The sequence below is a fragment of the Cricetulus griseus genome, chromosome 3, assembly GCF_003668045.3.
Source record: "Cricetulus griseus strain 17A/GY chromosome 3, alternate assembly CriGri-PICRH-1.0, whole genome shotgun sequence".
Taxonomy (NCBI): Eukaryota; Metazoa; Chordata; class Mammalia; order Rodentia; family Cricetidae; genus Cricetulus; species Cricetulus griseus.
The window spans coordinates 174,901,278-174,918,808 of record NC_048596.1 but is presented as its reverse complement, the minus strand read 5'-3'; the positions used below and the strand labels follow the sequence as shown (position 1 = coordinate 174,918,808).

Genomic DNA, 17,531 nt, shown 5'->3' with positions numbered 1-17,531 from the left:
ACCTTAGGCTTCCATTCACAATCTCTTTCAACTCTCATACATGTCAGATAGTACTTCTTGAGCATTCTTCTTGAACATACATAGGACCCAGTTCAAAAGCACAAAGGGTTTTTCTTAATAATAGATAACTATTGCAGGCTTTTAAATTTTATGTTTTAACTTTTATTTACTTAAGAAACAATCTTATTTTACATATCAGTCACTGTTCCCTCTCCCTTCCATTCTTCCAGGCCTCCTATCCCACCCCACATCCATATCCCAGGGAGGGTGGGGCCTTCCTTGGGGGAATCATCAAAATTTGTTATATCATCTTTAAATTAATTAATTAATTAATTTTGCAAGCTGACTGCAGCCTCCCCTGTCTCCTCTCCTCTCTTCTCCTCGCCTCTCCTCTCACTCCTTCCCCTCCCCCCAACTCACCCCTCCTTAGTATTAACTCAGAAAGGGTTAGGCCTCCCACAGGCTTCAGCAAAGTATTAGTTATACTCACATCTTTAGTTCCTGATCATTTATCCAGCCTTTCCATTTCCAGCATTGCCTTATTCTGTGTTTTCTTTATTGTTTCTATTTCACCTTTCATGCTTTGAACTGTTTCGAGTGCTTCCTTCACTTGTTTGGCTGTTTTTTATTGTTTTTCTTTAGATTCTTTAAGAGTTTTATTTATTTCTTGAATTTTTGGTTTGTCTTTTCCTCCATTTCATGTAATTTTTTTGCTTGCTTTTTCTTCTATTTCTTTAAGGAATTTTCTTGTTTCCTCTTTAAAGGTCTCTGTCATCTCCCTGAGATAATTTCTGGGGTCCATCCCTTCTTCATCTTTTGTGTCAAGCTTTTCAGACCTTGCTGGTGTGGAGTCCCTAGATTCTGGTGGTGTCATATTGGTCTTTCTGTTGTTGAGTGAGTTCTTATTCTGTCTTCTTCCCATATCTTCTTCCAGTGGGTACAGGTGGGGTCTTTCTATCTCCTCTTGTGACCTTGGTATGGGACAGGTAAGTGGAGTGTGAAGGAAGGGTTAGGTATTTCCAGACTCAGGGAGCTCTTCCCTGGCCAGGTGTGTCTACTCAGAGCAGGCGAAGGCCCAGGGTGATCGGGGAGAATGGGACTTTGGACAGGCGTTGGGCAAGAGCAGAGGGTCACTCACCTTGGTATGAGACAGGTCAGCGGAGTGGGAAAGAATTGTTCTTATTCCTGAAAGACAACTCCAATTTGGATAAGAGGCAAAACAAATTTTGCTGTCCAGTACAAACTAAGTCGCATTAAATTGGAAGCTCTGATTAAGAGCAAAGGACTAAAATCTTACAGAAAACTTTCTGTAAGTTTGAGAGTCTGACTCATTCTGGTGGCATAGTTAAGGAATTTTCTTATTCTGATTGCTAATGAGGAAATAGAAATTCGGAGATGTGAAAAATGAAAAAAACCTAGATTAAAAGATGAAACATTGGGTAAAATCAAGATATAATTACAAGGAGTTTGAGCCCAGTTATACCCATGTTCCTAAACCTGTATGGTAAAAGTGATGGAAGAAAACTTGTCTGAAGTCAGCAATAAGAGTTACAAGAGATGTTCAGAAGAACCATAAGAATGATGACCATGTTTGTCACAGGCTTACTCAAAGCATTTGGTAAATGCCATGCAAATGTGGGAAGTGAAATGGCCAGTATTAAACAGATTTATATAAAGTCTGCCACACATTAATATCTTTCCTATGAGGCTTCAAATCCCTTGCTTTTCTGAAGTTTATGAGGAAAACAGCTCTTTCACTGTTGTCCTTTCTAATCTTCCTATTATTAGCTCAGTCTGTGGACCACTGACAGCTACAGTAGTCCTATGTTTAGGACTGACACTGTGATTTGTCTGAGAGAGAATTTCCATCTTTATGTGAGATAATCTGCTATCCATAGAAGAAGGTTATCATAGTGGATAGGACCTGCATTGCACCCATGCCCTACTGTCTGGCCATTTGAATTTGGCCTTTAATTCCAGACCCGGGTACAATTTCTTTTCTTTTGAAAAGTTTTCCTTGACCCTTTTAATACTCTTGTGATAACTGTCACTTCCACTTCACATGGCATTTTAACAGGAACTGTCTCATGATTTATTGTCTCACTGTTTTTCTTCAGTAGTTAATTTTTACCAATAACTTATAATTTATTTTAATAGAATATAAATTTAGATTTTCCTTAAATTAATAGAAAGTTTCTCATCTCCTAAATTACTAAGCAAATTTGTCCTATAGCGTGTCCAATCTGAAATCACCCAATTTTATGTAGTAAACACATTAATTGATTTCCTTAAGTGTGTCAATAACAATTTATGGCATACTCCTTTCCTTCAGATCATTAAATGTAAAGCTTATCTTACACCATGCATCAGGCTATCATCACAGAGCCTATTGTTGATTTCCTTTAGATTATCTAGCACTGGTTAAAGATTTTGTCTATAGTAGTGGCCTTCAAGAATTTGAGCAGATCCACATTAATGGAGAAATTAGTTATTGATTAAAGAAAAATAATGATAAAAATAAATTCAAGGGGTTTAGCATAGTAGGTACCAATGAGAGGGTGGTAGAATAGAGAATGATGATCTGGTCTCAACTCTCATCTCCATGCTGCAGCTGATGGAAGGATTAATGTGCTTCTGACTGAAATGAATATCCCTGTATGTCTGAGAAAATGTAAAACAATATCTGTGGTAAGAAGAATTGAGGACTCTGTGTGGATTTAAGGCCTCTTCTGTCTTTACCAGTAGCCAGTAACTGGAGAAACCAGAGCCTAGTAATCAGAGCACCTATAAACCTAATGCTCAAGGACAGTTACAAGCATATTGTGTATTGCTCTGATTTGTGACTATAAAAAACTAATAATTAGAGGCCAAGTTTATGACTTTCAAATAAAATTGGTAAAATGCTTAGTAGGAGCCCTTTAGAAGTAGGAAAGCTTTTATATTTCTTTATTTCACTTATCATTTAATCAAGTTACTGGCTCTCAAAAAATAACAAACAATTAATAATAACAAACAATTAAACTCTGTTGTCTAGCTATGGTTCTGTGAAAATGCAAAATTGTCTGTATGACTCCATAGTGGGGAAGAAAGATCCCTCTTCTCACATGCTATATGTACGCAAGTATATCTATTTAAGGAAATTAAAGTAAAAGGCACATGAAAAGGAGAAACTGAACAGCTAGACACTCAGTAACTTATTATTTCTCTTTTGTCCAGTTTCATGTTAAGGGGGTATCAAAGATTCAATACTGTCTTCACACTTTTATTGCCTCCATAATTTCTACACTTTCAGGGGAGATCACCTGTATATTATATCTTCTCTTTGTTTTGAGATTTATCAAGTGTACATATATCTCATGTCATCAAAAAGTTCTTCATATAAATTATTCAAACATATTTGTAAACATTTTAATTTTTATCTGGATTTTTGTGCATTTCTTTTTTATTCATTTATTTATTATTTGCATCTTTCACATCACATATTTGTTTTTAATCATGCTCCTGAAATACTATCTTTGCTCAGAACAGGGATTATGATATGTTCCTATGGGACTGTGAACTACAAAATGGTATTACTTTAAGATATTCTCAGCCTCAGGTCAATGATTTGGGTAAGAAGCAAATGGACTAATTCTATGGCATGAATGTCCAAAAGGACATGACTCTAAGATGTTCTCCAGGCTTCAGGTTGGTAGATTTGTGCAGCTTGCAAATGAGCTAGTGCCGTGGCCATAAAACCTACACCTCAGGTGTTCTCTCTGTGATTACAGATATCCTGTAAAATCTAGACTACACTCACTTCCACAACATTCCAATACCACTTCTATGTTTTTCTTTGTGATTCATCCATTTGGGACTTCTCAGTGATGAATGGCACTGAACTTTTGCCAGATCCATTCTGTGCTCTGACACTGGGACATCATTAACTGTCCCTATTTTCTGCCCAGTTAGGTCTTGAGCATCAGAGTATTTGATATACACCTTCCTCAGTGTCCCGTGGTTTAGGCCATGACACTTCCTTGTATTCTTCAATGGCACCAGTTACATTTTTAGCAGTTTATCTCATGTATAACTGAGCTGTAATTTATGTCTGAATTCCCATGAATATTCCACTCACCAAATCTCTATACATAAAGTTCTCAGCCAGTGAGACCAGGTTGTTGTCCCTGATGGTGTCTCATGAATTCCTTTTTTTCTATTCAAGTCCTTATACACACTGTGTATTTTAAGGAAGAGACTTCTTTCTTAGCATTCAGTTGCATTTACCAATTCTTTGAGCCTGATTAAATTCCCAACATCCATCACTTAACAACTTTTTGAATATGAAATTTTTAGAAGTAAAGTTTTAATTCATCTATACTTGGAAGGAGCAGGTTTTTTTTTGTTGTTGTTTTTTGTTTTTTGTTTTTTTGAGACAGGGTTTCTCTGTGGCTTTGGAGGCTGTCCTGGAACTAGCTCTTGTAGATCCACCTGCCTCTGCCTCCCAAGTGCTGGGATTAAAGGCATATGCCACCACCACCCGGCTAGGAGGAGGTTATAAACAAATGCATTTCTCACATTGCTACATGTTCCGAGTGAAAACTGCAGTATAGCTAGCATCTGTCGATGTCCTTTTCTTGGTGTTTGTAAGGAGGCATTAATAACTTCATATAAGGGCACTAATACTATTCATGAGGGTTTTTTCCTTATGACCTAAGCAAGTCCCAAAGACCCTGTTTCCAAATGTTATCATATGCTAGATTAGATCTCAATTTAATAATTTACACAGTGACAAAATTATTAAATATATTATAAAAAAGGAACAAAGATATTTTTGATTCTTACTCTAATTTATTTGGTCAATTTTCTCCTTTTGGGGCATTGTTTTTCTATTATTTTTTAAAGACAGTCTCTTAGTATGTATCATAAGCTTGTAACAGCTTCCACTTCAACACAATAGTTCTATATACTAGCTTTTCAGTCCATACTCTCATCTTAAGGACAAGAGAAAGAAATTTTAGACATGTAAAGATAATTGTCAGCAATTGGGGCTTGGTATTAATGTGCAGGGGGGTTTCATTATTATTTTACTTTTTCAAATTCTTATACATTTATATGTCTTAAGAAAACTACTTATCCCCAATAAACTCTTTTTTATGTGTGATAAGAATATAATTACTCTTCCCTACCATTTTCTCCTTCCAATTCTTCCCATAGGCCCCTTCTTGCTCTCATTCAAATTAATGGACTCTCTTTATTTTTATAGTATATCATATGTATATATTCTGAATATACTACCTCAGTATTTATAATATTAATCAGTATGTGTATATTTTCAGGACTGATCCTTTGCTAATGGGCAATCCTATGGTTTTCTCTTCCCTGGAAAAACCATTTCTCCTGCTCTCAACATTCTTTAGAGAATTCATAGGGAAGCAATATAGACAACATGAGTATGGGTAGTAGAAGCTTTTAATGCAAAATAAACTTCATTGATTTTCTCTGTAAGACTCCATGTAAAGACTTCTGCTGAAACTGGACATGGAATAATTTAAAGAAAATATGATAGATTTGTTTTTATTTTGAGGCTTCCATTTACAATGCAACTTTCATTTTGTAAATTACCATCCTTGCTGATAATTGCTTTAAAAGTATTATAAATAAAATGTTTACATGTGGTAGCCATAAAACTCCAGAGGCAGTGGACTACACTGGATCAAAGCTCAGTTTCTTCCATCAGTTTTTTCCTTCTCTAGACTCTTAACTAATTCCCTTACCATTTCCATTTGTATGTACATGAGCAATTGGAAAGGTTCACATCTTTCCAATCAAGAGTGCTGCAAGGATCACCGACTTTGTAGGGGGAGTGGGGTGTTCTGCCTCTCTTTTTGCTCTGTCAGGGGAGGGAAAGCTTGCAATTCACTCTCCAGTTGTCTGGGCTGCTCTTCCCTGCAGCATGCTAATTGCCTGTTTCCAAGGACACAGGTTTAGAAAAAAAGTAAGAGTAAATGCTCTCACTGCTGACAATCCACACATTATCACCTTAAGCTTAACCTAATTAGAGTGAGCCACTCGTCAGACGTGTTGACCTTCAGAGAGAACATTGTTAGTGTCTGCAGCCAACCATGTATATTTCCTAACAAATATTCCCCCTCAGAAAAGATAAGTAAGTTGCTCATACAGAACATTTGATTTGTGAACAGTTTTGACTCAGTCGTTGCCTGTTTGTTCAATAAGACCCTGGGGCAGGGGGAAACACAAAAAATGTTTGTAATAGTTTGCTAATATTAATAGGGCTTTGCTCATTTTTTAAAATATGCATAGTGATTTCTCAAACATTATGGGTTAACAACTAATCTGTCTTTCTGAAAGCTGGAGAGATCTGAGTTGGGAGAAGAAAATATACTTTCTCAAATGTTATGATGTTCAATATGCCAAGGAAGAGCACAAATCAAAGCAAACTATAGTGTGTTAGATATTTTCTGTGTCATAACCAGGTAAGGTGCTGGTGTCTAATTGCTTTGGAAAACACAACTCCTTTTTTTCACAGAAGAATTGGTACCCTGTTGTTGGGATGACTGCACCAGAAGGCAGAAAAGCTCATTACAGTTTTCAAGGAAAAGCTACTCAGTTTATTCACATTTATAAACAACTCAGTGGGGGGAATAAAAAAAAGTCTAGTGGGATAGAAAGCACTGCCATCACCCAAGTATAATGCAATGATTGTGTCAAATGCAGGGCACACGTGCATACAGTACTTAGCACCAACAAATGACTGTGTTCTCATTATTATTATTATTATTATTATTATTATTATTATTATTATTTTATGAGACTGTGTTTCTCAAACCAAGGTGGTGCCTAATATATTTTGAAACTAACTACAATGCTTTGCTGAAATATAGATTCCTATGCTCCGATTTAGACTTATTTAATTTGAATTTGGGAAAGCTCCCACTTCTGTATTTTCAATAAATACTGTCCTTACTTGGACTGACATTTGAGAAGCATTATTCTTCATGACAGGTAGTTTGGAAATCATGTTTCCTTTAATTCTTTCCCCCAGAGTCTAATGTTTCAGGAGGAGAACCTGGACTTAAATATCTCTAATTCCACAAAAACCCCTCATGTTTCAATATAATTCAGATTGACTTCATGCTCTATCTGTATTCTTATCTAAATCAGTGTGTTAGGAGAAAACTATGGTAATAAGACTTGTTTGCTTGAGAGGGTCTCAAACATTGCTTTGGCCCAGCCATTGTAGAAGAAAAAATTAGCAATGCGGGAGCTTAAGAAGACAGTTATTTAATGCTCATCAAAGAGGAGAATAAGAGCTGGCTGCTCCAGTCCAGTCTCCACATTCAAATGGCAAGTCTTTCTTCAAAGTCACCCTGGAAAATTACATGACATTTTTATCACAGTGATTTTCAGGCTGGGTCATTATCTTTAACCAAACATTTGCACCACGTTTTGAACAGACACATATATCAGGCAGGCAGTAGATTGTGTTAGCAAATTCAAGGGGAGACTTTTCCACAATCTTTCAGGGCTTGTCAATCAAGAGATGCAGTGATAAGGGAATAAGGGAGAAAATGTCACAGGAAAAAGTGAAACCAAATGACAAGCCCAGTTATCAACTCAAAGGACTGAGGCTGGAGACTGGGGATTTTAGCTAAATAGACTGTGTCTCTTGATATAAATGGGTAGCACTTAGGAGATAATTCTGCACAGTCAATCTTTCCATGGAATCCCAGGCTGTTCATATGTTAGTGGTGTGACCTTGGGGAACTGACTCAACTGCATGGAATACCAGATATAAGAGACAAAACAATCTTGAACTGCTTTGCTAATATAGCACCTCAAATACAGTGCACATTCACGTTGTCACTTAGGTGTAGGTCTTTATAAATGTCTCAGTTACTCCCTGGGAGCTAACCTACTTGAGTCCTGTTAACTTAGGTGAAGACAAGCATCTAGCCTCTTCCATGAGCTTAGTATCTCTTGCAGGAGGTTTGCAGATAGAATGGCTTCATCACCTTTTCTCTCCTTCCCTTTTGGACATTGCTGCAACATATGTAGTGTTGAAATTGTACAACTGACTACAAGGTAGTAATTTATGATGAACTGGGTACAGTTTGTTTTTCAGTGTCCAATGAAGCAAGGTGTCAACAGTTTATCAATATCTGACACAAGGTTATAGATCAAGCTTTTAGGAAATATACCTGTGTATTCTCAAGGTAGATGAAGGTATGTATAAAGTGTTTCATGGAGGGAGAAGAATCTACTCCTGGCTGGATGTCAAAAGCCTAGAGAGATTCTGTAGGAACATGCGTAGTTTCAGTATTGCATGTATATAGTAATTGGAGAAAGTATTCAGTGTTAAATTTTGGGCTGTAAAGTAGAATATGGTGTGATTCCGAATACTATGAAACTGCAGCTTAAATGAGTAAAATAGGCTTATATGCTAACAATGATTTGATCGCTGAATATTAAATAAAGGGAAGTACTAAATAAGCCACATTGAGATGGAGAAGAGAAGATGTATGTTAGGTACTGGTTTTGATTCCAGGAACGCAAAGATAGTGACATGAATGATGCTTCTAATATAGTAAATATCACAATTGGGGAATTGGTCTGGGACATAAGAAAGCTTACTATTACATGACAGGGCCTGTAGTTATGTCAGTTAAGAAAGCATGCATGGGATGCATTGCTAAGATAAACTTAGAAGTGTATTCCTGGAAACATTTGCTAAAAAAAGAAAGAAAATTCTAAGAGGCTCAACTCCTAAGAGGCTTTCAGCCAGTGTTCATGCAGTTTCACAAGGGGCAAAATCTTTCTTCACTTATTCTGTTAAAAGCAATGGATAAACTTTCTTTTGTTTTTATTTTTTCTCCAAATAAAAGGCTTAGATAAGCAATTCTGGGTCAAGGCAGTTAGGTATAAGAATAGGAAAGCCAAGCTTAATTAAAATGTCTATCTACACCCAACAGCTTATTTCACTGAGATTTATTAAAGCAGATATTTGTTGTTAATCAAATGTCAATTGATTTCCCCAAAATATTTATTGAGACTTAACAACTCAGTTATGTGCGTTGTGAAGTTGTTAAAGTCTCAATAAATCTGTTTCTCCAAATCAATGAGAATTTAATTAAAATGCAAAAAATAACTATATGGTTTGTTTCAAATCCTTATTTTACACAATTAATAGGATGCTATTAAGATCCTGATTTAGTGACTGGAGGGGAGTGAGGATTTAGTGTCCATTAAATAGCTGGTGAGTACCAGAACAGCAAGAGAGGAGACAGGGAAAAAAAACAAACAAACAAAAATATAGAAGTCTGCTGTGGAAGCCGCCAGAAAGCAGTGGGGAGGTAGGCTAAAGCATTACAAGGTATGGCAAACCTTAAATTCCAATTAGTGAGGATACAAACATTCTAATACATCTGAGTCACATGAAAGTTAGGTCACAGTGACTTATTTCAAACCTTTGCTCTATTACTGTTCTAGTGGCATTGGAAGTAGCACTGGAATTAATGAGCAGTACATACACACACACACACACACACACACACACACACACACACACACACACTTCTTTACTGCCATTGTGACAGTGCCTTTATTCGAAGGGTCTTCTAGAGTGATCAACTAGGTATGAGACTTGCCTAGATACAGGTTAGTCATTATCATATAGCTAAGATACTTACAAAACCAAGTAACATATACCAGGGGAGAGGACTGCGTGAAGATATAAAAAAAGGAGGAAAAATTAAAATGAAACTTCCTTACTGAAGGGTGGTGTACATTTCTTACAGCTGTATAATTGTGGAACCTTGAAGGATGAAAACCCTAGACAATTCAGAATACAGACCACAATGTGATGTTACCACGGTTGGCCCTCTCATAAATGTGGAACTTGCTAATTGGGATTACATCTAGAAAATTTTTGAGTTAAGCATACCTACTTATTTACAAAGGTGTCTGCTTTGGGTATTTTAGTAATTATCCACAGGTGACTAGTTTTCTACTTAGAAACTTTGTAGCTAGTATATTTCTATTTCCCTAGCTACCCATAGCCACAGTTAGCAACCATCAAGGAGGTAGTAAGTAATGGTTTTATTTGATTTTATTTTTTCACTTTGTAATGGAAGGGTATTTCTTCACAGAGTAATAGTCACAGCAGAAAAGATGGATGCTGAGACTAAGCTTTGGACAAGAGATCATGTTTCGAAAGCAAAGATTTGAACGTCTACTTTGTAGGGTTAATTCAAGGACTATGAAGGTAATAACTGGAATGCAATTTAACAACTGTAAGTAGCTGTTCTAAACTGTCATCAGCATCATTGGGTTTTCCTTTCTACCAAGTCTTTCAGGAGACAGGATCACCAAGAAAACAGTCTCAGAATTCTGATAATTCCATCTGACTCCTTTCCAGCAAAAAAAAAAAAAAACTTTCTCTTATATGAACATCCTAGAAAGCTGTTATCAGATACTGACTTTAAAAAATAAGTAGGTAAGTGAGGTTAAAGGGAAGGATGATCTTTTGAGCAAAGCCAGCTGGAGCCATTAGACTGGGTCACAGAAAAGCATTTAACGTCCAGTTGTTCTTAAATGTATTGATTTTCCCCACCATGGAACCCCTATGGCAGACCCAATGGGCAACTGACCTGGAGTGACCTGCCACATCAGCCTGCCCCTTCTGCAGTTTAATAACTGTCAGTTTCTCATAATCTTTTCAAAGTAAGAGCTTTGGCATGAAAGCTGAAAAACTCTCCCATTTTCCCTGTTTAATAACCTCACCAGATCTCTTCTGGGTTAGCTCATCTGCACAGAAATTGATGAAAGGAGAGCAAGTAGCATCATAAATACGCCAGCAAGTATAATAGGGTTAGAACACTGGCATCTTATCTAGTTAAAGCTACACATTGGAGGAAACAGCTTCCATTACATCTGTGCCATTTTACATAAATATACATTTAATTTATGAGTCTCCCAGAGGGCGTCTTTGTGCTTAACATACAGGCAGCACAGTGCATCTCAGTTTCAGACCAACGGTAGGTGGACAGCATTGAGGAAAAGCACATCTGCCTCAGACATGTACAGATGAGTTTTCTTTCTGTCATTATTCCATAAAGAGAACATTACAACATCTATTTTCACCGTATTAGAATTTGTAAGTGATCTAGAAGGAATTCAGACTGCTCAGGAAGATGTACGCCAGTCATGTGCAAGTTCTACACAATTTGTATATGGGACTTTAACATTCACGAATTTGGACGGCTGCAGGAGTTCTCATAGTACTGCTCTGTGAATACAGAGTTTTAACTATACTAGCTTTCTCTCCTCCAATCGTAGTCTTATGCCATCCCTTTTTTTTTTATCTATAACTTTGCATTCTGTCTCGTCTTGTGGCAGTCATAATAGGAGCAAACATATTTGAATATTTGAGACTATGGTAAAATATTTTCATAAGAAGTAAGAAACCATTAGGATACTTTGTTGAGTTTTTCATTCTTTCCAGTCATCCAATTAAAGCCAACCAAGTGCCATGTGTATTTTAGGCATTGAGCAGTACATTAGAGTCAGAAAGGCCAAAGGTTCTGCATTCAGATATTTACCAAGTAATGAGAAATGTTTAGGAGGCTACTTTATGACAACAGCATAAGAACTCCAAGACAAAAGTTGTCCGTGGTCAGCTTTTCCTCATCTGTCACAAGTCGGTTCTTTCGCAACTGTCTATCCATCAGGACGTTGCTATTCCATTTTATAAATGAGGTAATCAAGACTCAGAAATGTTAAAAGTTACAGGTGAAGCACTGAAATTAAGATTGTGAAATCAAAGCACAGAACTATGTGAATAAAAGGTCAGTCCTACTTTTTACACTCTGGAAGACACAACAATAGTAGGCAGAGAGTGTGAGGTCAATCTTGAAACTCTCAGTTTTCTCCTGGACATACTTGCAGTTATTAGTTTATTGTCCTCCCCAATCCCTTTTCAGTATAAGTTTCTCTGTGTAAGAACCTGAGCCAAGACTTGACCTATCCTCTGAATCGTGGGCATCACCTAGCAGCAACCATTGTTCTTAAGCTCTCCATTTCTCTTCTTTCACATTGCTTTGAAGCCGAGACAAGACATAGTTAATGAAACCACATTGTCTAATATCATGTACTTATACAGTGAGGAGTGTTGTAAATCAAATTAGAGCCCAGCAACAGGTAAATGTTAAATACTTGTACTTGTGAGAGTAGTTTTAATAAAATCTTTAGAGGTATAATCAAGGTAAGAGAAATATATGAGAGAGGGCCTTGATAAAATATGCCCCTAGCATCCCTAAGGAATAAACAACTAGCTATATGAAAACAGAGTACACAGGGCAAATGCCATATGACAACAGAGAACAAATTGAAGTAATGCAGAAACAAGCTGATGACTGCCAAGGAATAAGGGCAAACACCCAAAATCAGGAGGATCCAAGGAAAGATCTAACTAGGTCTCAGAAAGCCCATGCTCCATTTGTTACTTTACCTTTCATAGTCACTGCAGAAACGTAAGAGAATAAAATTTCCTGGATATAAGTCACCTGATTGTTATTACTGAGATTCTAAAAATTTCTTAAGAAAACCTCCATTATACAGCCAAGGGGTGTGACCACTTCAGGTATCTGCAGTGCTTGGTTCACATTGCTTTAAGTCTTTTGTTGTACTTGATCTTCAGAATGTTGTCAGCATGGAATAATGTAATCTTTAAGCTGCAAGGAACAAGCAAAATGCACATCACATTAACTAGTTTCTTGTAGCTGTCATGGGACTTTGATTACAAGAAAAGTGGGTGTCTAATCAAGGATGGAGGTCAAGATCCAGATTTTCCTTCTTCATTTACTGTCTTCTAGTCTTTATTAGCCTTTCCTGTACAGTTATTGTGTTCTGATTGTTAGATATCTCCCCCTAAATGTATGTGTTTGAACACTTGTTTCCTTACTGGTGGAGATATTATGGGCCAATCCAGCTTTTCCTGAGCCAATGAAGTCACTGTTGCTATACCCCTATGGCCAAATACAGTCAAGAGGACTATACCCAAACAGAGGAAGCAGATTAGTTCAACGTTGACTCTCAGTTGAACTGATAGTTGCTCTTCCCCAGAAAGAAATTAAAACACTGAAGGAAGATGAAAAGAAACTTTTAAAAGATGCAGCAAAGTTATTCTGGTTTGCTTCAGAGAATGACCTTCAAGAATGGAAAGAGCAAGGTACTGGTGATGTAAAAGCTTCTGAAGCATAAGGATAAAGGGATCATACATCTTCTCATGAAAAAGGCTAAGACCCTGAAGATAAATGCCAGTCCCTGTATCATCCTGATGAAGGAGCTGAAGCTGACTGCTGGCAGCAACCACTCATGGGTCTGGAATACACATGCTTACTTTGCTAATGAGTGTCCAAAGTCTGAGCTGCTTGCCATCTTGCTTCCTAAATGCCAAGAATCCACAAAAGCTCAAAACAAAGTGTGAAGAATTCAGGCAAGAGATTGATGAGAGAGAAAAGAAAGGAGAAGGCAATAATGACAATCCCAAAAGGTGGCTGAGAAGTTGGAAGCTCTTTCTGTGAGGGAGGCTGAATAGAAATCTGAGAAGAAGAAATGAGTAATTCTCTGTGCTATTCGTTCCTTCTTCTATTTTACATATTTGCCTCACCCTTTAAGATTTGTTTTTAGTCTGATTTATGTCTACAAAGACTTCATAAGGAACTGTAGTCCAACCCCCATATTGTTTTTCAGTCATTTTTCTTCCAAATATTTGACACCATGGAATATGACTTCAGAAATCCATTCCCCAGTCATGAAAATGTACTCTAATTTCTTTTCCATAGTGGAAACACTTATTCATAGTCATCAAAAATAGTGAAGCAAAAATGCCCTTGAATACCTGAAAAAGTAATTATGAAAATTTGGCAATTTTGTTTTGGCATTAGATCTTTTTCTGATAATAGAGATCTTTCAAAATTTTTGGAGGCTGAAACACACACACACACACACACACACACACACACACACACACACACACACACACATTTTTACCATTCAGACGTAAAAGTATACATTTAAGAATTTATTTTTCAAGTAGAAATATTCTACCACAATTTGTTTTCTTTCTTGATTCTAATTCAGTTTTAGATGAAGAAAAAGAATCTGTACCAATCACTAAGAAATTACATAATCATCTGCTTTAGAAAAAGATGCCTATAAGCTATAGCTAAGGGTGAACTTATTTTTAAATTTATTTTATAGAGTGTGATGGTTAATCTTCATTGTGAACCTAGCTAGTTTAGGAAGCACATAATCACCCACCTTATTTGTGGCTGTGAGGGCATTTCTAGAAAGGAGCAACTGGGAAGGAAAGATCCAGAGTACATGTAGGTAGGTTTATACTGAATGGGATGGCACAATTCCTTGGGTTGTGGTTCCTGCCTGAATAAAAAGGACAAAAGAGAAAGCAAGCTAAGTGCCAGCTTTCATCTCTCTCCCTCTCCTTCTTGACTGGATACCATGAGACCAGCCACCTCATTTTCCTGCCACCAGGCATTCTGTGCCACGATGGACTCCGTCCCCTTTTGCCATTAGCAAAATAATGATTAATAATAATGGTGATGATGAGAAAAACAAAAACAAATTCCCACTATTTTTTTCTTTAAGATGGTTTGTCGATTATTTTGCCACAGCAATGAGAAAGGAAACTAATACATAATTGTTGATGTCTGTGGCTTCATGTTCTGGATTTAAACTCTTCTCTTCAACCTAATTTATTCTATTTTGCCATTTAGAACCTGTCATTTCACTTTAGCCCCCAAATTTTAGCTACATCTTTCAGATGGCAGAAGACCTGAGTGTCCACACTACCCTTAATCTAAAATAGTTAGATGAGTTATTTGGGTGATTCAGTTTTAGAATCTTCTCTCTGTGTGTTTTAAATTTGTTTTTGGCATAAAATTGTAAGGCAGTGACTATTTCCAGTGACAGAATGCAAAGGCTGTGGTTCTGCAAGTATTGGCAGCTTAGCTTCTCAACATGCCACATGGGAGAAGCCAGAGCTCAGAGAGAGAGAGATAAAAAGTTGCCAATAGACTACAGGAGGCAACTGTCCACACCATGGAGACCTGGCATGATGATCCTCTCTGAACAGGAAATCACTTTGTTTTCTGTAAGAAACTATTATTTGCTGTATGAGAATGGCTATATTTTTTAAGTGTCTTACTTAATTTCCTTTATAATGTAATCAAATCAGTAGGTATTGTAAAATATGCAAAAGATAAAACTCTGCTTTGAAGAGGGCCAGATTGTGAACAATGAATATAAAGCAGGAGACATGATTAGAGAGGTGACCTGAAGCTAGATGCCATACTTCAATAGCCTCCCTTAGTCACTTGAGACAGAACATGTAAGGAGTACAGAAGACCTGATGGAATTTCAGCACAGGCCTAGCACCATCGATTCATGGCTTTGAAAACAGCACTCCATTACACATAATAAAAACTTGTTGATATATGGAAAACCAAAAGCAAGAATCCATTTTGGAAGCAATTATAATAGATGCCCTGAGACTTGGAAGGCTGGAAAGTGGTGAAGTACCATAAGGAGTGTAGCAGAGGCAACTGAAAATAGTAAGTACTTTGGCAGGACATACAGATCTAGCTGGGGAGCTTTTTTTTTTTTTTTTTTTTTTTTTTTTTTTTTTTTTTTTTTAAGACTGATCCATATATTCACAGTGTCATATAAAGGCACAATCCAAGTAAAATGTTATTACCATAAGTCAGATTCCAATTGGCACATTCAAATAATCTGCATTTATTTAGGTTAGTGGGGGGAAAGCACTTTTTTCTTTGCTTACAGAGACTAGAGCAAAGCAGGTCTGCAATGGAATGATCCAGGATGGATACATTTGAAATATGCAGTCATCTCCATTGTCTTAATACCCAATGTGGTTTGGTGCCTTTAACATAGAGGGAGATTTGGGAAATTGTAAACAGAGCTTAAAGATAGTGATAGTGAACATGAAAAATTAATGATAAGCAAATGCACCTGGTGGCCATCTTCCTTAACCTGCAGATGCCTCTAAATATCATGTCAGAAGGAATCACATGAGTTTCTAATTTCAAAGAATTTAGTCTAGCAAAGTGATCACCAACACTATAGTAACATTTGTCTTCAACAAGTCCCTAAATTCTAAATGAGTTAGAAGGTGCTATCAAGCCTGGTGCCTTTGCTCTGGATGGATAATTCAGAGAACAGCACAGCTTTGTACACATAAAGAAAATTATAGTTTTAGAAAGAAATGACAACAAACAGATCAAGGAGACCAAACATGAGGAAGACCTTTCCTACCAGGTCATCTCTATGATCTGTCACCAATTGCATTGGTTTCATGGAAGAGATGAAAGAACTGAATAGAATGGTGGAGGAGGTATTTTGCAGTAGCACAATGTGCTTGGCTGCAGACATAGCCTACTATTTCCTATTAGACCCCTCTTTCCTGCTACTTTTATTGGGCACTCACAAGGCTGTAAATGCCTCACACTGAAGGATATTTCTGTCTCATGTTCAGTTTTCTTTCAACCACTGACAAAAAGGAGGTATTTGAAATGTTCATCATAAAAGACTTTTGCTTGTTCCCTCATCAGGAATATTTCAGTAATACTGTCTTCAACAAATGACTGGATCTTTGGATTACACGGCAATGCATTTAAATAACAGTGTGCAAGTTTGTATGTAGATGACTTAAGATAACATTTTGTGGAATTTTCCTATCTGTGCCTTTACTGTAATATTTATGCCTGATGATAGCATTGCTTTACAGATAAAGCAACATGTGAAAAACAGCAGTTACAAGATTTTTTTTTTTACTTTGATGCAAGGATTATGTGGGTATCAGTGAGTAGACCTCAGAAATCTTTGGGGCCCCTTGTAGTAGATCAGTACTTATCGCTAGCATTGGAATGGACTTTGGGAGCCCATTCCACATAGAGGGATACTCCATGAGGCTAGAGAAACAGGATGGGCCTAAGCCCTATCCCAAAGGATATGACAGACTCAGATGACCCCCATGGAAGGCCTCCCCTGCCTGGGGAGCAGAAAGGGTACAGGATAGGTGGTGTGTTAGGTGGGGGTGGGCAAGGGAGAAGGGTAGGAATAGGGAACTGGAATTGAAATGTAAAACAATCTTGTTTCTAATTCAAATAAAATTCAAAAAATGGTAGCCTCATACGGTATTGTTCTCTACATCCCCCCAGAATTGATGCTGGTTGAATTCTAATAAAATGTTTGGTAGAAGTCAGGTGGAGAGACAATGAAAATACAACCTTATGCTCTGAATCTAGATACTTTCCAAAGTGCCCACAAGGGGATGGGCTGAAATTGCAAAATGTGTCAGTTATAGAAATAAAGTGTTATCTAGGTGAACAGTGTTAAAGATTCATTTAGGTTGACAGAATTCGACTTAAAAAAAGAGGTAAATCTAAGCGAATGGTGATAAAGTTTGGTAAATTGTTTCATAGACTGAATCA

At 37.1% G+C, this 17,531-nt stretch overlaps 1 pseudogene; it reads left to right on the top strand.

Moving 5' to 3' along the window:
* The first annotated feature begins 13,027 nt into the window (after positions 1–13,027).
* LOC100759308 lies at positions 13,028–13,618 on the top strand (annotated as a pseudogene).
* The last annotated feature ends 3,913 nt before the right edge of the window (positions 13,619–17,531 follow it).